This window comes from Lynx canadensis, chromosome X (assembly GCF_007474595.2).
Source record: "Lynx canadensis isolate LIC74 chromosome X, mLynCan4.pri.v2, whole genome shotgun sequence".
NCBI classification, from domain to species: Eukaryota; Metazoa; Chordata; class Mammalia; order Carnivora; family Felidae; genus Lynx; species Lynx canadensis.
This window is the reverse complement of record NC_044321.2, coordinates 101727410-101751268: the sequence shown is the minus strand read 5'-3', so window position 1 is coordinate 101751268 and position 23859 is coordinate 101727410. Positions and strand designations below refer to the sequence as shown.

The 23859-nt window shown below is 35.4% G+C and overlaps 1 long non-coding RNA gene across 1 annotated transcript; it reads right to left on the bottom strand.

The window, feature by feature from the left end:
* LOC115507216 lies at positions 1-22786 on the bottom strand. Its single transcript, XR_003966584.1, has 3 exons — positions 22727-22786; positions 5679-5682; positions 1-40 (listed from the first exon to the last, which is right to left on the bottom strand). It is a non-coding gene; the product is annotated as an uncharacterized LOC115507216 (long non-coding RNA).
* Between the last annotated feature and the right edge of the window lie 1073 nt (positions 22787-23859).

Here is a 23859-nt window from a genome sequence, read left to right as displayed (position 1 = left end):
GAAAGAATAACCAATGGAAAAAAGACAGTCTCTTTAACAACTGGTGCTGGGAGAACTGGACAGCAACATGCAGAAGAATGAAACTAGAGCACTTTCTTACACCATAAACAAAAACAAACTCAAAATGGATGAAGGATCTGAATGTGAGACAGGAAACCATCAAAATCCTAGAGGAGAAAGCAAGAAAAAACCTCTTTCACCTCAGCTGCAGCAATTTCTTACTCGACACATCTCCAAAGGCAAGGGAATTAAAAGCAAAAATGAACTATTGGGATCTCATCAAGATAAAAAGCTTCTGCACTGCAAGGGAAACAATCAACAAACTAAAGGCAACTGTTGGAATGGGAAAAGATATTTGCAAATGACATATCAGATAAAGGACTAGTATCCAAAATCTACAAAGAACTCACCAAACTCCACACCCAAAAAACAAATAATCCAGTGAAGAAGTGGGCAGAAGACAGGAATAGACACTTCTCTAAAGAAGGCATCCAGATGGCCAACAGACACATGAAAGGATGCTCAACATCACTCCTCATCAGAGAAATACAAATCAAAACCACACTCAGATACCACCTCATGCCAGTCGGAGTGGCTAAAATGAACAGATCAGGAGACTATAGATGCTGTAGAAGATGTGGAGAAATGGGAATCCTCTTGCACTGTTGGTGGGAATGCAAACTGGTGCAGTCAGTCTGGGAAACAGTGTGGAGGTTCCTCAAAACATTAAAAATAGAAATACCCTATGACCCAACAATAGCACTGCTAGGAATTTATCCAAGGGATACAGGAGTGCTGATGCATAGGGGCACATATACCCCAATGTTTATAGCATCATTTTCAACAGTAGCCAAATTATGGAAAGAGCCTAAATGTCCATCAACTGATGAATGGATAAAGAAGATGTGGTTTATATACTCAATGGAATACTACTTGGCTATGAGAAAGAATGAAATCTGGCCATTTGCAGCAATGTGGATGAAACTAGAGGATATTATGCTAAATGAAATAAGTCAGGCAGAGACAGACAGATACCATATGTTTTCCCTCATATGTGGATCCTGAGAAACTTAACAGAAGACCATGGGAGGAGGGGAGGGGAAAAAGTTACAGAGAGGGAGGGAGGCAAACCATAAGAGACTGTTAAATACTGAGAACAAACTGAGGGTTGATGGGGGTGGGGTGGAAAGGGGAAAGTGGGTGATGGGCATTGAGGAGGGAACCTGTTGGGATTGGCACTGGATGTTGTATGGAAACCAATTTGACAATAAATTATATTTAATAAAATAAAATAAAATTTAAAAATTTAAAATCAAAGAAAAAGAAAATCAGATTCCTTGATTCTCCATTCATTGACTTTTCACTTTAGCCTACTTAACTTAAGGATATTTAACTATTTCACTCACAACACTATGGTTCAAATAAAAACCAGATTTATATATAAACAAGTATAACTTTCCCTATTTGCAGATGCCATTATACTATATATATATATATATATATATATATATATATATATATGTATATAACCTGAAAGACTCCACCAAAAATTACTAGAACTGATACATGAATTCAGTAAAGTTATAGGATACAAAATCAACATACAGAAATCTGTTGCATTTCTATACATCAATAATGAAGCAGCAGAAACAGAAATTAAGGAAATCAACCCCATTTACAATTGCAGAAAAAATAATAAGATACCTAGAAATAAACCTAACCAAAGAGTTGAAAGGTCTGTACTCTGAAAACTATAAAACACTGATGAAAAAAATTGAAGATGACACAAAGAAATGCAAAAACATTTTATTTTCATTGATTGGAAAAACAAATATTGTTAAATGTCTGTACTACCCAAAACAATCTACACATTTAATAAAATCCCTATTAACATAACACCAGTGTCTTTCACAGAGCTAGAACAATCCTAAAATTTGTATGGAACCACAAATGACCCCAAATAGCCAAAACAATCTTTAAAAAGAAAATCAAAGCTGTAGTGATCAAGATAGTATGGTATTGGCACAAAAATAGACACATAGATCAATGGAATAGAATAGAAAACCCAGAAATGATTCTATAACTATATGGTCAATTAATCCTCAACAAAGCAGGGAAGAATATCCGATGGGAAAACGATAATCTCTTCAACATACAGTGTTAGAGAGCAACGTTGAAAAGAATGAAACTTGACAACTTTCTTACACCATACACAAAAATAAATTCCAAATGGATGAAAGACCTAAATGTAAGATATGAAATCATCAAAATCCTAGAGGAAAACATAGGCAGTAACCTCTTTGACACTGGCTGTAGAAACTTCTTATCACAGTTCCTTGCAACATGAACAAAGATGATTTGCAATTACCAGAAAAGCCTTGATAGCAACTGAATAGAAGAACACATCCCACACATCCACTTCCCCACTCATGATCACATGTTCTCTGTCTGCTCTCTTGCAAGTATTCCTCTGAACCTCTCCCTATAAAACTCTAGGTGTCCATCGAGCCAGTGAAGAAGTCAGTTGTTAAGGCTTGAGCCTGTCACCTCCCCCCAGCTTCTGGCATCTAAAATATATTTCTCCCTTTCTATTTCCCAAGCCCTCATCTACTGAATTATTGGCTTTTCTTGAGATGAGTTGATCTGGCAACAGTGTTGTCAAACCCAGCCAAGATCTATGCTTTCCATTTGTCCAGCCCCCTTTGGAATCGTGGTTTGGAGCAATTGGCCACAGCAGCACACCAGGGCTTGTTCATTTCCTAAGTCAGCAGCTAAGATAGATGGGTAGCAATAAAACTTGAAGTTTATTGAGAACCAAAAGCATACTCTACAAAAAGTGAAAGATCCTTACCTGATGAGCTTAGCTTTTAAATATGGTAATAGCAGGGAAATAATCACTTTCATATATAATGAAGAAGATCTTCTTTTGTCTTTTGTCTTTAGCTGGAGATGGTATTTAAGGTGTTGGCTTCAGCCATTTTGGGGAGTTACTCAGCTTTCCTGGGTATTTCCCATGTATACAGGAGGTATACATGTTATTAAACTATATTCTCTTTTTCTTCTGTTAATCTGTCTTTTTATTACACGGGTATTTCAGACAGGAGACCTGTTCCTCCCCCACAATAGTAAATCTTTGTTCTTTTGTAGCATTTGGGGAAAAAATGATGATATGAATCACTGAAAATATGAATTTTGGAATATTTTAAGAGGAATAGTTTTCAAACTTTCAAGGTTTTAAGACTTTCATATATGGCACAAAAACAGACACACAGACCAATGGAATAGAATAGAAACCCCAGAACTAGACCCACAAACGTATGGCCAACTCATCTTTGACAAAGCAGGAAAGAACATCCAATGGAAAAAAGACAGCCTCTTTAACAAATGGTGCTGGGAGAACTGGACAGCAACATGCAGAAGGTTGAAACTAGACCACTTTCTCACACCATTCACAAAAATAAACTCAAAATGGATAAAGGACCTGAATGTGAGGCAGGAAACCATCAAAACCTTAGAGGAGAAAGCAGAAAAAGACCGCTCTGACCTCAGCCGTAGCAATCTCTTCCTCGACACATCCCCAAAGGCAAGGGAATTAAAAGCAAAAGTGAATTACTGGGACCTTATGAAGATAAAAAGCTTCTGCACAGCAAAGGAAACAACCAACAAAACTAAAAGGCAACCAACGGAATGGGAAAAGATATTTGCAAATGACATATCGGACAAAGGGCTAGTATCTAAAATCTATAAAGAGCTCACCAAACTCCACACCCGAAAAACAAATAACCCAGTGAAGAAATGGGCAGAAAACATGAATAGACACTTCTCTAAAGAAGACATCCAGATGGCCAACAGGCACATGAAAAGATGTTCAGCGTCGCTCCTTATCAGGGAAATACAAATTAAAACCACACTCAGGTATCACCTCACGCCAGTCAGAGTGGCCAAAATGAACAAATCAGGAGACTATAGATGCTGGAGAGGATGTGGAGAAACGGGAACCCTCTTGCACTGTTGGTGGGAATGCAAATTGGTGCAGCCGCTCTGGAAAGCAGTGTGGAGGTTCCTCAGAAAATTAAAAATAGACTTACCCTATGACCCAGCAATAGCACTGCTAGGAATTTACCCAAGGGATACAGGAGTACTGATGCATAGGGGCACTTGTACCCCAATGTTCATAGCAGCACTCTCAACAATAGCCAAATTATGGAAAGAGCCTAAATGTCCATCAACTGATGAATGGATAAAGAAATTGTGGTTTATATACACAATGGAATACTACGTGGCAATGAGAAAAAATGAAATATGGCCTTTTGTAGCAACGTGGATGGAACTGGAGAGTGTGATGCTAAGTGAAATAAGCCATACAGAGAAAGACAGATACCATATGGTTTCACTCTTATGTGGATCCTGAGAAACTTAACAGGAACCCATGGGGGAGGGGAAGGGAAAAAAAAAAAAAAGAGGTTAGAGTGGGAGAGAGCCAAAGCATAAGAGACTGTTAAAAACTGAGAACAAACTGAGGGTTGATGGGGGGTGGGAGGGAGGGGAGGGTGGGTGATGGGTATTGAGTAGGGCACCTTTTGGGATGAGCACTGGGTGTTGAATGGAAACCAATTTGTCAATAAATTTCATATATAAAAAAAAAAATACCATTTTGTTCAAAAAAAAAAAAAACAACTAAAATAAACACTAAAAAAAAAAAAAAAAGACATGACTACTAAACACCTGTTTTTCAATAGTATGGAAGGCTGGAGAGTGAAGTGAAATTTCAGTTGATTAAAGAAAATAAAGCAACGTAGTCTTTCTTACAAAAAAAAAAAAAAAGACTTTCATATATACTGTTAGTAGGCAAATTTGAAAAGTGCATTCACATAAATGTTATTATATAATGTTCTTTCTCTACTATAAATTAGATAATATAATATGCATCTCTGTTTTGTTTGTTTGTTTTACTATAAACTCATAAAGTCTCAGAGATACTCATAGCTTCTTAGAGATCTCAAACCTAAATCATGGAAGAACTGGTTCTAGTGTCATTTGTTTCACTCTGGATTCCTTGTAAAAGCTGTTTCTGAAAATAATATCCTAGCTGTTCTTTAACAATACACCATTTACATTAAGTTAATTTGCTTGTTTATTTGCTTTATAGTAATGAGGATAAACTACATACTGCTTTGCTGATTGTGCATGCCACAACTACTACTCATATACACTATGATGTAAATAATGTCTCTCCAAGCTAGAGTTGTGTAGCAAAGGCAAAATCAATCAGCATTCCTGTAGTCAACAGTTCACATATTAAAAGCAACTAAAATCATACTGGGGCTAGGGGCGCCTGGGTGGCTCAGTCGGTTAAGCGGCCGACTTCGGCTCAGGTCACGATCTCACAGACTGTGAGTTCGAGCCCCGCGTCGGGCTCTGTGCTGACAGCTCAGAGCCTGGAGCCTGTTTCAGATTCTGTGTCTCCCTCTTTCTGACCCTCCCTCGTTCATGCTGTCTCTCTCTGTCTCAAAAATAAATAAATGTTAAAAAAAATAAATAAATAAAATCATACTGGGGCTAAAAGTGAGGTTAGAGATGATGTCATTCAATGACATCACTTTACATATGAAGAAACAGGCCCACAAATTTTATTTCATATTTGTGAGATGGAAACCTATCTTTTTTACTCCCAGTACATTGCTCTTTACACAACACTCAAGTTTTAGGTACAGTTGTTTGTGATAGAGGAAACTAATGTACCAAGAAATTAAATACCTAAATTAGTAACCTAGGTATTAGTCAAATGGTTAATACAGTACAATAATATAGTGTGGTAATATAATAAGTACAGATATTATTACTATTATTTTGATTAATGGTTCTCAAATTTTAGCATGTGTCAGAATCACTTGGAGGATTTTTTTTTTAAAAAAACAGTTGGCTAGACTCTACTTCCAGTGTTCTTGACTCAGCAGGTCAGGAATAAGGCCTGAATATTTGTATCAACAGCTAATTCTGCTGGATCAAGGACTACACTCTGAAAGTTATTTGTTTAGATCAAAGGTTTTAAAATTTATTTTTTATTTTTTTTACATTTGTTTATTTTTGAGAGACAGAGAGAGACAGAGCACAAGTGGGGGAGGGGCAGAGAGATTTAGGATACAACCTTAAAAGTTACTCGTCTTAAAAAAATCTCTGTGAAGATTCTCATATATGCACAGATTTAGGGAAACTTCCATCACAGTAAACAAATCTAATTGATAAATCTTTAAGATGAAAGATAATATCTTGAATAAAAGCAACTACTACTATCTAATGTTAGTTTTTGCTATTTTGTTACTCTTTTTTTGTTATAAATAATGAATTTTACTCATGCCTGATGTACATATTAAGAAAATCTAGGCTTAAGAAGCTGTAAGAAAATATGTGATGGCAGCAAAAATCTTTTATTTTTATTTACTGACTTTGAGATTTACTTATCACTTATCTAATTTATACATATTCTTTTGTGTAGTCTTCAAGTGATTTTGAATGTATTTCATGAGGTGTTGACTAGATTTCATGAAGAGTTTTCACAGAGTACAAAATTGAATGACAAGTTTTAATTTTTCTGTGGTAATTACTACTAACTTTCCTAGTTAATCCAAGCCTCCATGTGGATGACACAAAAATAGCTTGCTTCATTTAATATGCATAACAGATGCTATTATATTTCTACACATCGAATAGTATTTTCATATTGTTAAGAATTGAGTGTGGTATTTCAGTCTGAATTGTTGCAGTTTTTTTCAAGTCAATAATACAAGCCTACAAAATTAAAATGCACTACTTGTGTCAAACATAGCAAAATCATTGTTTGTTTATTTTTTAAGGTGCTAATAAAAAAGATTAATGATACTGCTGGATAATGAAACAATCTGCCAGGAGGCAAGCCCCAGAATATAGAGTAGCACAGTAGCAAGGAGAGCTCAGGGGGAAAAAATATTTCTCTCTTTGAATACATTCAACAGAATTCTTTTCTACCATCCAACTGATATTTGGAGTTTAAAAGAGTTGGCTTTCTTTTTATGTGTTGTTCAAATGTCTTAGAGATTATTTACCTCCAGACAGGAAGCACTTGCATTTGAAGAGATTTTTGCCAAACAATCAATAAGGGTATTTGACCTCCATAAAAGCTCTATTTCCTAAACAAAGACACCCACACTTAAAAATATTACACAATGCTACACCTCATTAATGCAGAGCCCCTAACTCAAACTGATGATAGTTCAAACAAGTTAACTTCTGAAGATAAAGAAGAAAGTTCATTAAGCTCAATGGGGAAAAGAGGGGTAACCAAAGCTTTTACTTTATCTAGGAAACTATTTCAAGTCTTTTCAGTAGCACAGAAATTACAAGTATTTGCATGTTAAAAAAAAATCATTCCTTCCAGTAGAGTCCAAAGGGTGCTGTAGTAGGTTCTACTTGATTGACTTAGTTATCTGTGCCTGATGAATCTGAATGCTTAGAATATCAATGTGATAGGGGGGCCTGGGTGGCTCAGTTGGTTAAGCGTCCAACTTCAGCTCAGGTCATGATCTCACAGTTTGTGACTTCGAGCCCCTATTAATCGCTGTGCTGACAGCTCAGAGTCTGGAGCTTCCTTTGGATTCTTTGTCTCCCTCCCTCTCTCTGTCCCTCCCCTGCTTGTGCTCTTTCTCTTAAAAAATAAATAAACATAAAAAAAGAAAATTAATATGATAACGATAAAAATATAATGATGAAGCAATGTATCAAGTGCCTTAGACACTAGGCATATAGCTCTTTACATATATTGCTTCGTGTTATGCTAAATGCATATAGGTACATATTAATTTACAGATAAGAAAACTAAGGCTCCAAGTCATATAGCTTTAAGCAGCAAATAAGTTGGCTTTAAAACCTTTGATCTAGGGGCGCCTGGGTGACTCAGTCGGTTGAACATCTGACTTTGGCTCAGGTCATGATCTCACAGTCAGTGAGTTCGAGCCCTGCATCAGGCTCTGTGCTGACAGCTCAGAAGCTGGAGCCTGCTTTGGATTCTGTGTCTCCCTGTGTCTCTGCCCCAACACTGCTCATGCTCTGTCTATCTCTCTCAAAAATAAATAAAACATTTTTAAAAATTGGGAGAGCCTCTCTAGTTTCAGGAAATTCTTTAACTATGGCCCTTATATCACTCTTTGAACAAGGGGTAAAAAATATCTGAGAAGATTTGTCTGCAAACTCAGGTAGTTATATTTTTAAAGGTAACTGTTTAATAATGTCTTTAGAGTAGAAAGGCAGTTAAGACAGAGAATTAGTAAAATGTGAGTACTCAGGTAAAAATGGATGGAGGGGAGTAATAGTAGTCCCTTCAATTCTGTTGTCTTTTGTTTTAGGTTCCTCTTGTGTCTTTCATTTTTCATTAGTTTTTGTAATGAGTCTTTTAATGAAGCTAATTTGGAATATTGAAGTCTTTTGGAAGCTTTTACATATGAATTGCAATAGATATCTCATCCTGTTTGTTTAATTTGGGAACCCTTACTTTTAAGTGCACTTCTTAAATGAATGATATTGTCTGATTGGAATGTTCCCCATAATGACCATTACAGTTTTAGGTTATTTTAGTATGATTTTACCATATCTATAGATATCTACAGCTTCCAGGATTATAGTTCTTACACAAAAAGTAAGTAGGTGTGCCAGAAGTGGTACACTTGACCCTTTTGAGCTGAAGATTCGTATTTTATGTGTTAGTTTATTAATTTGCTTGGTTTTGCTAATCCTTTTGATCTTTTGAAATCAAACTAATACTTAAAAGGGATGTGCCACTGGCTTGGAAATTGTGTCATGTTTTACAGTGTATCTTGTGCATGGAAATTTTCTTGAATTTGGTAGGTGATTTATTATCAATATAACCTACTTCACAACCAACTTATTTTAACATGGATATCTTTAGAGTTAAGTGGCGAGTGCTCTATAAGTTTTTAAGTATTCAACCTTTGCCCACCAATTTTTTTCTGGCTTTTTGTCCTCCAATATCCTCATTAGCAATAACCTTTATCTACACAAAACAAGGCAAACAAACATGTACACCTTATATAGGAGCAGCAACCAAAAAATGTTACTACACCCTGGCAAATATAAGGCCCCATGCACCACCAGCGATTCCCAATATGAAACTAGAGATTTGGAAAAAGATTGAACCAGCAAAATCCAAAGAATGGAATGGCAAGCTGATTCTAAACAAATAGCAAAATGCAGCTTGCTACAAGCAGTTCCCAACATGGAATCTGGGGACAGAACCCACAGTTGGAGTCTTCAATCAAATGGGGAATTATGGTCTGAATTACCAGAAGCTTTCAACATAGAACTAGTGATTCCAGACAAATAGGGAAACTAACTGGAAAGCTAATTACACTGGGAGCTCAACACAAAGAAAGTGGAGTTCAGAACTGAGAGGGAACTTACCCAAGGCCCTCAGAAATGTCAAGATAGAACAACACCACACCTGTGTTTCTGGTTGTCCCTGAAGCCATCATCTTCGCCAATCCCACCACTGCCACCAAATGTATTAAATAACAAAAATTCAACTTAGTGAATTTAAATATTGAATTAGCTTTATTCAGTGATTCAGGAATTAGGCAGCATGCCACCAAGCAAATAGGAAGGACTTCCACTAAACTGTAGAAAAGAAAAGATTTTTAAAGGCAGAAAGGGGGGAAAAAGGAAATTATTAGCAAAGAGTGCATTGTTTCAGGCAAGATTACCCTCCTAAGGGTAACAGAAGTGGTCTGTTGGGTGGACTACCTTACCAGTACTAACCAGGTAATTCCAGGTTGACTGGTTAAAGGTTACATTTCTGAGGGAATTTGAAAATGCAGTTAGGTAAGGTATTAAATCTTGGTTTACTGATATGGGGGTTAGCACAAGTGACTCCTGCTGTCTCTTTTTTTTTAACAATATTTATATTATACCCAAACACAAACATGAGTAGATTAAAGACCTAAAAGAAAAGGTAGAAGTATAAACTAAAAGATGAAAATGAAGTAGAATAACTTTGTGATCCTGGAGTTGGGAAAGACTTCTTAAGTAATGGCAAAAAACTGACACACCATTAGGAAAAAAGAAAAAAAATAGACATAATTATATAAAAAATTATGAATAAAAATTACATGCAGACTCCAACTTCCCTAGTTTAGCAAAACAGCCTCATTTGGTCATTTTAATTTTTAGCTAAACTGCTCTCAGGTGAACCTCTAATTAGACTTGGATTGAGAAAAATATCACTCTACTGTTCTACATAAAAATTCAGTGCTGGATTCAGAGGTAAATAAGCTAGTGATTGGATGAAAGGATAAAATAAGCATGAAAAGAGGGAGAAAGAAAGAGAGAGAAAGAGAAAATTTTCAAAAGTCAGACATATACAGCATTTATTTTCAGATTTGCTTCCTTTTGTTGCTGGTATGTAACAACCCCTGTATTCCCATCCCTTGTCCCCTTTACCCCTAAATCTGGTCTTATAATACTACTACTACACAATGGCTATGTGTGAATATACAAAGTCAAGGAAGGAAGACTATGATTCACATTTAGGTATATACAACATAAAGAAGAGGAAACAGCTACAAGAGCCCAGTTAGGTAGAAATTAAATATACTTTTAAATATCCAGATAAATATGAAACATGAATGACCAAGAATATCCTAAGTGCATCACAGCATGAATATTCGGAAGGATGCAGAGTTCTTTACTATACAGTTAACTCTTAAACAACATGGGTTTGTACTGTGTGGGTCCACTTATACATAGCTTATTTTTATAAATACAGTATAGTATTGTAAATGTATTTTCTCTTCCTTATCATTTTCTTAATAACATTTTCTTTTTTAGCATATTTTGTTTTAATAATACAGCATATAGTAAATATAAGATACAAAATATGTGTCAATTGACTCTTATGTTATTGGTAAGGACTCCAGGCAACAGCAAGCTATTAGTAGTTAAGTTTTTGGGCAGTCAAAAGTTATACTCAGATTTTTGACTACATAGGTGGTTGGCATCACTAACGTTGGCACTGTTTAAGGGTCAACTCTATGTGGGTATAGGGTTTCAAAAAACTATGGGTAAGGTCAGGATATATATTCATATATATTGAGAAATTCATATATATGACACAAACTAGGCCAATCAGATACTTTCTCTCTGGATTTGAATATTAAGAGAGAAGTAACACAAAGGCCAAAAGTGATTGGTGTTCTTTCATTTCAACAGTGGTTTCTTGATGATGTCCATTAGATTCTATTCTCTAAATCTGTAGAGTTGTCTCATTTCTTTTACTTTTCAACTTTATATTGCAACTAAGAATTTTAGGGACGCCTGGGTGGCTCAGTCAGTAAAGTGTTCGACTCTTGACTTTGGCTCAGGTCATGATCTCATGGTTCCTGAGATTGAGCCCTGCATCAGGCTCCATACGCAGAGCATGGAGCCTGCTTGGAATTCTGTCTTTCTTTCTCAAAATAAATAAACTTTTTAAAAAAGGAATTTTAATGAATACATCTGTTAAATCTGTTTTTTTCATGTACACAAGATCATAAGGTGGGAGCACATACTTTTTATTACCAGTATTCCATTCAAACTGTAACTTCTCTGTTCTCATATTAAAGCATCATTCTGATGTCTTTGCAATCCATTTGTATATTTATTTTATCCCTTTTTGTGATGTTTTAAAAACTTTTGGTAGGGGCACCTGGGTGGCGCAGTCGGTTAAGCGTCCGACTTCAGCCAGGTCATGATCTCGCGGTCCGTGAGTTCGAGCCCCGCGTCAGGCTCTGGGCTGATGGCTCGGAGCCTCGAGCCTGTTTCCGATTCTGTGTCTCCCTCTCTCTCTGCCCCTCCCCCGTTCATGCTCTGTCTCTCTCTGTCCCAAAAATAAATAAAAAAACGTTGAAAAAAAAATAAATAAAAATAAAAACTTTTGGTCACTACTTAATATTCATTACAGGTATTGGTTCTTACATGTTTTTTTACTAACTAAAGTACATGTTTATTCATATTTTTATACTTTTTACCAAATGTATTTTTTTCTGTTCCAGGGTCCCATCCTGTATTCCATATTACATTTAGTCATCATGTCTCCTAAGACTTTTTTCTGCTGTGACATTTTTTTTAACATAATCTATTGTCAAATTGGTTTCCATACAACACCCACTGCTCATCCCAACAGGTGCCCTCCTCCTATTTACCTGGCAGGGGAGATACCACGATCACATGGCTTCTTCTGTACCCTAATGCCACCATTCTTGGTGAATATTTATATATGCAATAAATAACTACCATTTTTTTCATGCCACTTCAGCCACCCATTCCCACATCATAAATCTTGCCATCACTCGTAACTGTTTCATTCCTGAAATACTGGATTTGAATAACCTACTTTCTAATGACTCCTTTTAATTCCTATTATCTCTCCCTCCTCCCTACTGTATACACTCCATGACCTCATTGAATATGTCAGTCCCTGGGACTTCATTTTCTCCCACTTTGTTAGCCCCTAAAGAATTTATTTCATTTTCTAGCCAGTGTTCCACCATGACTCACCATTTCATTTTCTTCCTATCATCCTTAATTATCTTGGCCACTTGTCCTACTTTTGAATTTGTCCTTCAAAATTTTCAGCCCTGGATTAATTGAACCATCTGCCATATTCACTGTTATACCTGAATAATTGAAAATTGAAAGAAATCTCTGTGGAGTAGTACCATAATAAGTTGATAGCACTCAATCTCACCTTTATCATTACTTTTGATCACTGTACTTGCCTTTGAATTACTCCAATTGTATTTCCTTTTGCTCCACAATTTAAATTTCCTCCCAAAACTTACTCTCAGCACAATGGTATGCCCATTTCTTTAGGCTTTCACTGTATGTCTTTATTTTTAGCCTGTAAGCACAGTGCCTCTTGTATTACAAAGAGACTTTCTGTATATCTATCTTTCATTCACTTCTAGCTCAACCATCTCTCTCTTCTCCATTTCCATGAACTTATCTTATTCTTGTATGCTTTTCTTTTTCCAAATAAAAAAAAGCAATCATATACTTTTGCTCAAGAAGCCTAAAATTAGGATTCTTCAGTCACGGATCATACTTATCTTATTTGTTTGGTTGTTATTTTACTGTCAGGAATCAGTTAAAACCACTTTACCATCTCTGCTTTTTTAACTTATTTAGTTTAGTGTATCTTAAATTGATTTCTTACAGGACAATGGTTCTCAATCAAGAATAATAAATCAGAATTTCTGGTGGTAATTTCCAAATATGTGTGTTTTTAAAATGTAACCCAAATAATAATGATATGCATCCCTACTTAAGAAAGAACAACTGTTTTAGATACTCCAAACATAAAGAGTAGGGAGTTTTAAAAGTCACAAGAAATTTTACAAGAAAACAGAAAATTAAATGACTTCTTATTTTTATATATCACACAAGTGAAAAGGTAAATAATTTCAGCTATGGTTATCTATAATTTCCTTAACACAGTTGGAAATATCTGAGATACAGGGACAATACCTTATATCTTGGTATCACCCATTCACTTAGAGGCAAAGGAGGGTAGAATGGATTTTAGATTCAGACATATCTATTTGTCCTACTCTAGCTATTTGTCTTTGAAAAAGTTACTTAACCATCCTGAGTCCCCATTTTTCTCATTTGTAAAATGAGATAGTGATAGTACCTACTTCACTGAGGTGTTGTAAAAATTAAATGAGATGATGTATGCAAAGAATTTAGCAAAGTCTCTGGCACATTGCAATTGCTCAGAAAGAAAAAGTAAGTACTTATTATCTTGCTCACAGACACATACTAGGTACTTGAAGTTCTCATGTTTCTCATGTTTACATTTAGAAAACTACTTACAACCATTTCTACAGCATTTTATAGTTTACTGTTTAAACTTATGTTATTACAGTTAATCCTTACAAAACTCAATATGTTAGGCACATTATACATATGTCACAGGTTAGAAAAATTAGCCATAAATGGGCAATTCAGCTTAAAACAGGAAACCTCGATATGAAAGAATATAGTATGTTTAGGGGACTTCCATACATTGGAGAGAAGACTGCAAAAAGATGAGGCTTGAAAAGTAATCTTTTGAAACTATAATTTATATTGTGATTTACAACTATGGTTAGTGCTAATATATATGTACACAATTGGGTTTTTTTTTAGAGTTGCTTCCAAATACATAACTGGGCTGGACAAAACCACATTAAATGGTTATCAAACTAATCTAAATTCCTAGGTTTATTTCTGAGATACATACATATTTATGGGACCTCCTCACAATATTGTCTAATGACACAATAGCACATTAATCAATGTCATGATATATGGAAATTGATAAATGAGCATCTCACCTACCTCTTTCTATTTATATAGACTATTGAATATAGACTCTATTGGATCTTGTGTCTTTCCAAAAACCCCACACTTTTAGTTCATTTGATTATCCTGAGTTTTGTTGATTTTTTTAAAGCAACAGGTGTTTGTTTCTTTTTTACCAGCTGAGGTATGATTACTACAGAAGAGTTGCTGGATACTGTGCTTCTACAGGCTTCATATTTTCTTCCTCTCCCTTGGATTCCATCCAAAGCCAATTTTGTTTAAACTGCCTGCTGCTGCTCTAGAAGTGACATCTGTTCAAATTTACACTCTTTATCATGGCTGACATGTTGTTTGTATGTTTGTTTACCTCAAGCCTAGTTCCAACTGCTTCTTGCTGATAATTTGTGATTTCTTCCTTCAGTCTATTACAGGTTGGTAGACATTACTTTTGCCTACCATATTCCTTACTTTAGGTCTCATATCCCTTACTTCTTGTCCCTTATACTACTCATATCTCTTACTTTTTGTCCCTTATACTACCTGAAACTATGCTTTAAAGGAATCTGGAACTTACATGACAGGGAAAGTATATATTAGTGAATTGAATGGGAACTAACATAATTTTCCTGCTTGCTCACTTTCACATACCATGAAAATATGCTCTAGTAATTAGATAACCCAACCACCATGAAACCCAGAAAACATATCAAAGAACTTACCACATACTGCCTTTTCAATGTGTGTGAAGAGAAATATATATGAAAAAAATGCTCAGTTCTGGTATTATTTTTTAGAAGGACCCCTGGCAAAGGTTAAGAGTGATCAGAATAAAAATATATTTCCATGGTAAATACGTGAAACTGAAATTTTAACCTTCAAAGTCACTGCAATTACATCTATGATAGTTAATTTTAAGGGAAACTTTAAAAATTGAATCTAAAAATAATGATAAGAGTAGACATCATTATTCCCTGTATATTCTCTGCAGTAGAGAAAAGAGATTAAGACAATATTAGAAGCAGCAGCAGGAAGGAAAATTATTTAAATTTTGCAAGTTGAGTTAATTTTCAATACTGAATTTAAGAATATTAAAGAATGCATTATTAGTTAGATCACATGTTAGACCAATTAATAGCTATTAGAGCAGAAACACTTGCAAAAAGACACAATAAAAACAGATTAAATGCATACAGCAGGAATACATCTAAGTAATAAAGAGTAGCAGAGCCAGGCAGACCAGTGAAGAATAGTATGGATGAAAACTGGCATAGTCAAAAATACTGGTGTTGTTTCTCAAAAATCCCTGAATGATTATTGAATATCTCTTATATTGAATATTTAATAAGTCTAGAAAGCATTCTGAGATTTCATTGATTTCTATAACATCTCCCAGGGAAGAGAACCAGCTAAAGAAAGATAAATGTGTGGTATTTATTTACAGTAAAATAAGTTCCAGATGTCTACACAGGAAACATTTACATTCTGTATTCATCTACCCAGGTTCCAGATAGAGATATCCATTTCATTAGGTATCTATGTAAAACATCAGAAGAGACATCTTTTTGAACTATGTCATGATCGTAAATGCATCAGAACCATTGTTCCTTTGAGGGACTATAAGAGTAAGAGGAGAAAAAGGAAAGTGGCTTTCAGTTTTAAAAGCTATATTATTCCCTTCCCTTATGCAATGCTCCTTCCATGCTATATAGTCTTTTCATTTTCCCATTTAGGCAATTGAGGCCAGGTACTGATAATATGACAACACTTTCAGCAATGGCAGTCAACACTCATGACACTTGGAATAATTTCACTAGTGCTGGGAACACCTTTGTTGCATTAATTCAGATACCACATTAGTCAAATTTTCCTTTATTGAAGAACATTGGCACATAAGGGATTTCAAAAATTGGTTCTCTCTAATTACTTGAGAAGTATGAAGATCAGTAGCAGAGAGGTATAAATTCTATCACCCTGAAGACAAGAAGGTTAATGGAAAAAGAAACCAGATTTCAGCAGTGTAACGTTTAACTCACGTACAGGGTAAGAGGAAATTAATGCCTAAAGTAGATCCTTGTTTTGGAACAGAAACATAATAATGGATCTGACTGTATTTTATAAATTCCCCACAAATGTCTTTATTTTTATATATTGAAAACATGAATTCAATAACGGCTGCTGGAGTAAGTCAGCCACTACCTGGGGGGAGGCGGGGTGGGGGGGAAGGCTACTACACTTGAAATGGTTGAAGGAAACTTTATGCTATTTTGACATAGAAAATTGCTTCATTATTAGAGAATTCAGCAAGTGAAGACTGCTAAATATCTGAGATTCTTGGGGCACCTCAGTGGCTCAGTTGAGTGTCTGACTTTTGATTTTAGCTCAGGTCGTGATCTCACGATTTGTGAGATCAAGCCGCACATTGGGCTTGTGTTTAGGATTCATCCTCTCTCTCTCTCAAAATAAATAAATAAATTTTGAAAAAAAGATCTGAAATTCTTCTTATAGATGATTATTGTGTAGAAAACTCTATTGTCTACCTATTATATGTAAGAAGCTGAAGGAGCATACCTAAATGTTTGCATAGTCAAAGGCCTTTCTAATTTTTAAATTCTTATTAATTGAGTATATATTGTTAAAAGAAGTGTACCATCTCAGACAATGATCTCCCTAGCTCAGTGTTCTATGTCTGGCCAGTGGTCTCCAAGAAGAGTCTTGTTTTTGTTTTGTTTTGTTTTTTTTCTTTTAGTGAGCATAATTACTGCACACTACGTCAACCTCAAAAGATTAAAGGTGGTTTTGAAATGCCCTGTTCTTATTAATAAACTACTATGGAATTTCAATCAAATATTTTTTTTTTATATTGCTATATTTTTTTATTATTTTTTTAATATGAAATTTATTGACAAATTGGTTTCCATACAACACCCAGTGCTCATCCCAAAAGGTGCCCTCCTCAATACCCATCACCCACCCTCCCCTCCCTCCCACCCCGCATCAACCCTCAGTTTGTTCTCAGTTTTTAACAGTCTCTTATGCTTTGGCTCGCTCCCACTCTAACCTCTTTTTTTTTTTTTTTTTCCTTCCCCTCCCCCATGGGTTCCTGTCAAATATTTAAAGCAATCATGAAACTACTTATTTCTTACATTTAGATGTATTTTAGAGCAATGCTTTAATAGAAAACTAGTCCTAATATTAACTGTTATAATAATAATTATACAAACCTTCTGAATCATTATGATGTCTATGGAAAATTGAGAATTTACTTATACCATACATTCCAAGTGGTACTTTACATGTAAATATCACTTTAAACATTAAAATAAAATTGGTGTGAGTTGTTTGGTTATATCAATTAGTCACAAAGACTACGTAACAGATTAATGTGAATATTAGATTAATTTAGATTTATCTAAATTCTAGAGAACTTCATTTTTACATGATATTAAATTAAGTTTTGGCTTTCTCTTGAGCTGAGGTGGTGGATGAGTGGTCTGTGTATAGTGGCTTCATTTCTTTCTCATGAAGAAAACGTTTGCATAGGGTGCTTATAACTTGATTTATTTGACACACACTGTTATGCAGCTTAAACTATCTTTTGATGTAAAAATGCAATCTCTTTAATTTCTTTCAAAAGTAATAATTGTAGATATACCTATGCTATTTTTCTTGTGGAAACATTACTTTTTTCCTCACTTGAAATAATGAGTCACTCTTTGCATAGTGCCAAACATGACATTCAAAGGCAAAATAATTCTATTATATCTTCTGCAAAACAATGGCAAGAGATTGAACAAACTGGAAGTGTTAACTCTTTAAGGATTTTCCCTCTGCTGTAGAATAATGTATGCTTCTAGAGTAACTATATATTATACATTTAACTTCTTCAAATCCATCAACAATATAGCAAATATGGCTGATTAATACATAACATTGTTTGTACACTATACAATTATAATGTTTGAAAAAATGAAGTATGTGGATGGTAAAAATATTTGTGTGAAATAAAAACATTTCGATTTATTAGCATTTATTTTTATAGAATATGCCAAAAATACATTCCTTGAAATCTTTTTTAAAATTCTTTGAAATTTTAATCTATGTCAATTAAGAAAATGTCTACCTTTATATTCTTTAAAAATGTTTAATGTATATTGTTCTAATATGTAAATGTTAGTAGGATTGGAAATTCAATGTTACTTGTTAAAAACTATATTTCAATTAGAAGTTCTACTAATTTTTCATTTTTTCCCTAGTGCTACTCCTTGGTACCATTCTGCACATAAGAGAAAGTCACATTTTGCACTGTAGCTTTTGTAAGAACATTATCTCATATTTAAAGGGTATTTGGAAAAGCTGCTCAAAAGAGAAATTTCTTTTTAGTATGTTTATCACTTATTATGAAAATATTAAAATGAATCTATCCTCTAATATATTGAAAATTTTTATCAGAAGTGTAGCACTTTAATTCTCAATAGTACAAAACAATAGTTTTGCCCAATGTATAGGAAATACAAATTCACTCATTGTTTCTAATGGTACAAGAAAGCTGGTGCTGAGGGAAGGGTTAAGATGACAGAGATGTAGGGGGATGCTGGGCTTTCTTCACCCTCAAACACAGCTGTATTGAGGTCAGATCACTAGGAACATCTAGGTAATTGATCTGCAGAGTGGCAGAAGGATCTCCACAGTTGGAAGGAGAGAGCTTGGAAGGTGCAAGGTGCATGGAAGTGAACTGAGGCAGAGAAAAAAGGGGGTGCCACGGAAGGGAGGGAAAATTTTCTGTGGAGAGACAAAAGGGAAAGAAAAAACGAGAGTTTGAGAGGTTTTACATTCAGTTCATGTAAGAGAAAAACCTCTCTGGACCACAGACTGGGGAGCAAGAAGTACTAAGTGTCCCAGCTTTTTTCTTCCCCAAGCAGTGTTTGGAGTTCAGACTCAGATTTGGGAAGTACCCGACTTTCCCCAGAGCGGAGCTGTGGCATGCTTTCCTGGGGATGAGGGAGCTGGCCCCAGAATGCATAGTGTGGTGTAGGGATCCCTGGGGTGCACTGGGAGAGAACATTCCTTCTCGTGGAGTACTTTGGAGGAGGGATTATTGCCTCCCAAGGACAAGAGACCCTGCCAGCCAAAGGTCCTTATCGGCAGGAGACAGAAGCACTCCCAGAGGGAATATAACCTTGGCTGTTTTTAGTGGTGCTACACCATAGATTCCATGCACTCTGCAAGTGTGGGACTGTTTCTCAGGGACAGAAGACTTCACACAGCATAGAGAGGCTCTACTCCAGAGGAGGGGAGCACATGTGTGGAGGGGAGTAGATCTACACAGTGCCAGGTTCTTTAAGATTGACTCTGAGCCAACGCAGCAGACATCTTCTCCAGAAGACCAGCATAGCCAGCACCCCCCATGCACCAAGTGCACTGAAATTTCAGTGCATCAAAATGACACTTACACTTCTTTTTTCCTTTGTTCCTTTCTTCTTCTTTTCTTCTTCTTTTTCTTCTTTTCTTCTTCTTTTTCTTCTTCTCCTCCTCCTCCTCCTCCTTCTTCTTCTTTTCAGAATCAGATTAATAGGTTCCTGGTTTTAGTTTTGTTTAGTTTTGTTTTGTTTTCATTTCCTTTACTCTTTTTAGGATCAGGCTTTTTATTCTTTTTCCTTGTTTTTTCCTTCTCTTATTTTTTTTCTTTCTTTCCTTTCTTTTTCTGTGGAATCAACCTTATAGATTTTGGATTATCTGTTTGGTTTTCTTTTGTTCCCTTTCCTTTCTTTTTTTGGGATTAGGCTCCCCCCACCTTTTTTTCCAGGCTTACTTCACCAAACAAATCAAAGCACATCTAGTTAAAGATCCAAACACTCCACTACTTCAAGCAAGGAGTTGCTCTGCAGAGGACTTACCATTGAGAAAGAGCTGCCAAAATGCAACAGCAGAGTGCACACAGAATAAACCAGAAACAATTCCTGAAGTGCCAGGCCCTGGACATTGTAAGATCCCTTTTTAATATAGCAGTACTCTCAGATGCAGGAAATATAAAAAGCTTTTAAAACATACAACAGACAAAAACTTAACCAAAATGACAAAACTAAGGAATTCTCCACAAAATAAAGGTCAAGAAGAAATCATAGCCAGCCATAGCTTGTTCAAAGCAAATACAAACAATATTTCTGAACAAGAATTTAGAACAACAGTAATAAGACTACTAGTTGGGCCTGAAAAAAGCATAGAATACACTGAAGAAACCCCTGCTGCAGAGAAAAAGAACAAAGAACTAGTCAGGATTAAAGAAGAAAATAATATAGCTGAGATGTAAAACAAAATAAATACAGTGACAAAGAGGATTGAAGAAGCAGAGGAGAGAATAGGTGATATAGAAGATAAAATTATGGAATATAATAAAGCTGAAAAAAAAAAGGAAAGGAAAATTTTAGATAACAAGAGATTTAGAGAATTAAGTGATTCCATGAAATGAAACAATATTTGATTCATAGGGATCCCAGAAGAAAAAGAATGGGAAAGGGGGGCAGAAGGTTTATTTGAACAAATTATAGCTGAGAAAAGGACTAGAAAAGGAGCATCAAACAAAGCCCAAAGCCAACAGGAAAAGAGAAATAATAAAGATTTGAACAGAAATAAGACATATAGAAAAAGAAACAGTAGAAAAGATCAATAAAACAAAGAGCTGGTCCTTAGAAAGAATAAACAAAAGTGATAAACCCCTAATCATACTTATAAAAAAGAAAAGAGAAAGGACCCTAATAGATAAAATCACAAACAAAATAGGAGACATCATAATCAACATCACAGAAATACAAATTATAAGAGAATACTATGAAAATTTGTATATCCCCAAACTGTGCAATTGGAGAAATGGACAAATTCCTAGAAACTCACACACTACCAAAACTCAAACAGGAAGCATTAGAAAATTTGAACAGGCCCATAACCAGCAAAGAAAACAAATCAGTTACCAAAACTCTCCGAACAAACAAGAGTCCTGGGCCAAATGTCTTCCCAGAGGAATTCTACAGACATTTAAAGAAGAGTTAATACCTATTCTTCTCAAAGTGTTACCAAAAAAAAAAAATAATAAATGGAAATGGAAAGCTTCCAAACTCATTCTGTGAAGCCAGCATTACCTCGATTCCAAAATCAAAGACCCGACTAAAATGGAGAGTTAAAAGCCAATATTCCTGATGAACATGGATGCAAAAAACTCTCAGTAAGATACTAGCAAGTCAAATTCAACAGTACATTAAAAGAATTACTCACCATGATCAGGTGGAATTTATTCCTGGGCTCCAAGGCTGGTTTAATATTAGCAAATCAATCAACTTGATACACCACATGAATAAAAGAAAGGATATGAATCATGCGATCCTCTCAATAGATGCAAGAAAAGCATGTGACAAAATACAGCATTGTTTCTTGATTAAAAAAAAACACCCTCAAGAAAGTATGGGTACAAAGAACATACTTCGAGATCATCAAGGCCACATATGAGAGGCCCAGTTAATATCATTCCCAATAGGGGAAAAACTGAGAGCTTTCCCCCTCAGGTCAGGAACATGACAGGGATGTCCACTCTCAACACTGTTGTTCAACATAGCCTCAGAAATTAGACAACAACAACAACAACAACAAAAATAAAAGGCAGCTAAATTGGCAAGGAAGAAGCCAAGCTTTCACTCTTTGCAGATGGTATAATATTCTACATGGATAACCCAAAAGACTCCACAAAAAACTGCTAGATATACAATCAACATATAGAAATTGGTTGCATTTTTCTACACAAATAATGAAGCAACAGAAAGAGAAATCAAGGAATCAATCCCATTTACAATTGCACCAGAAACCATAAAATAACTAGGAATATACACAACCAAAGAGGTAAAAGATCTGTATGCTGAAAACTATAGAAAGCTTATGAAAGAAGTTGAGGAAGAAACAAACAAATGGACAAACATTATATGTTCATGGATTTGAAGAACAATATTGTCAAAATGTCTATACTATTCAAAACAATCTACATATTCAATGTAATCCCTATTAAAATAACATCAACATTCTTCATGGAGCAAGAACAAACAATTCTAAAATGTGTATAAAACCAGCAAAGACACCAAATAGCTAAAGTAATGGTGAAAAAGAAAACCAAACCTGGAGGCATCACAATTCCAGACTTTAAGCTATACTACAAAGCTGTAATCATCAAGACAGTATGGTACTGGCACAAAAACAGATACATAGTTCAATGGAACAAAAAAGAAAAACCCAGAAATAGACTCACAAATATATGGCCAACTGATCTTTGACAAAGCAGGAAAGCATAACCAATGGAAAAATTATTGTCTTCAGCAAATACTGTTGGGCAAACTGGACAGCGATATGCAGAAGAATGAACCACTGGAACACTTTCTTACACCATCCAACAGTAAACTCAAACTAGAGGAAAGACCTGAATGTGAGGCAGGAAACCATCATATTCCTAAGGAGAAAACAGGCACCAACCTCTTTGACTTCGGCCACAACATCTTCTTACTTGACATGTTTCCAGAGGGAAGGGAAACAAAAGCAGAAATGACCTATTGGGATCTCATCAAGATAAAGGCTTCTGCACAGTGAAGGAAACAATCAACAAAAGTGAATGGAAATAGACGGAATGGGAGAAGATATTTACAAATCACATATCAGATGAAGGGCTAGTATCCAAAATCCATAAAAATCTTATCAAACTCAACACCTAAAAAACAAATAATCCAGTGAATAAATGGGAAAAAGACCTGATCAGATACCTCTCCAAAGAAGCCATCCAGATGGCTAAGAGACACATGAAAAGATGCTCAACATCACTCATTATCAGTAAAATACAAATCAAAAGCACAATGAGATACTACCTCACACCTGATAGAATGGCTAAAATTAGCAACTCAGAAAACAACTGATATTGGCCAGGATGCAGACAAAAGGGGACATTTTTGAATCCAAGAACTCATAACTTACATATAACACCCAGTGCTCATCCCAACATGTGCCCTCCCTAATGGCCATCACCCATTTTCCTCACCTCCCAACCCCTACCCTGATCAACCCTCAGTTTCGTCTCAGTATGTAAGAGTGTCTTATGGTTTGCCTCACTCTTTATTTTTATCTATTTTTTTCCTTCCCTTCCCCTGTGGTCATCTCTTAAGTTTCTTAAATTCCACATATGAGTGATATCTGTCGTTCTCTCACTGACTTATTTTATTTAGAATAATACCCTCCAGTTTCATCCACATTGTTGCAAATGGCAAGATTTCATTCTTTTTCATCGCTGAGTACTATTCCATTGTGTGAGTGTGTGTGTGTGTGTGTGTATATATATATATATATATATATATATATATATATTTATATATATACCACTTCTTTTTTAATTTTTTAATATGAAATTAATTTTCAAATTGGTTTCCATACAACACCCAGTGCTCATTCCAACAGGTGTCCTCCTCCATAGCC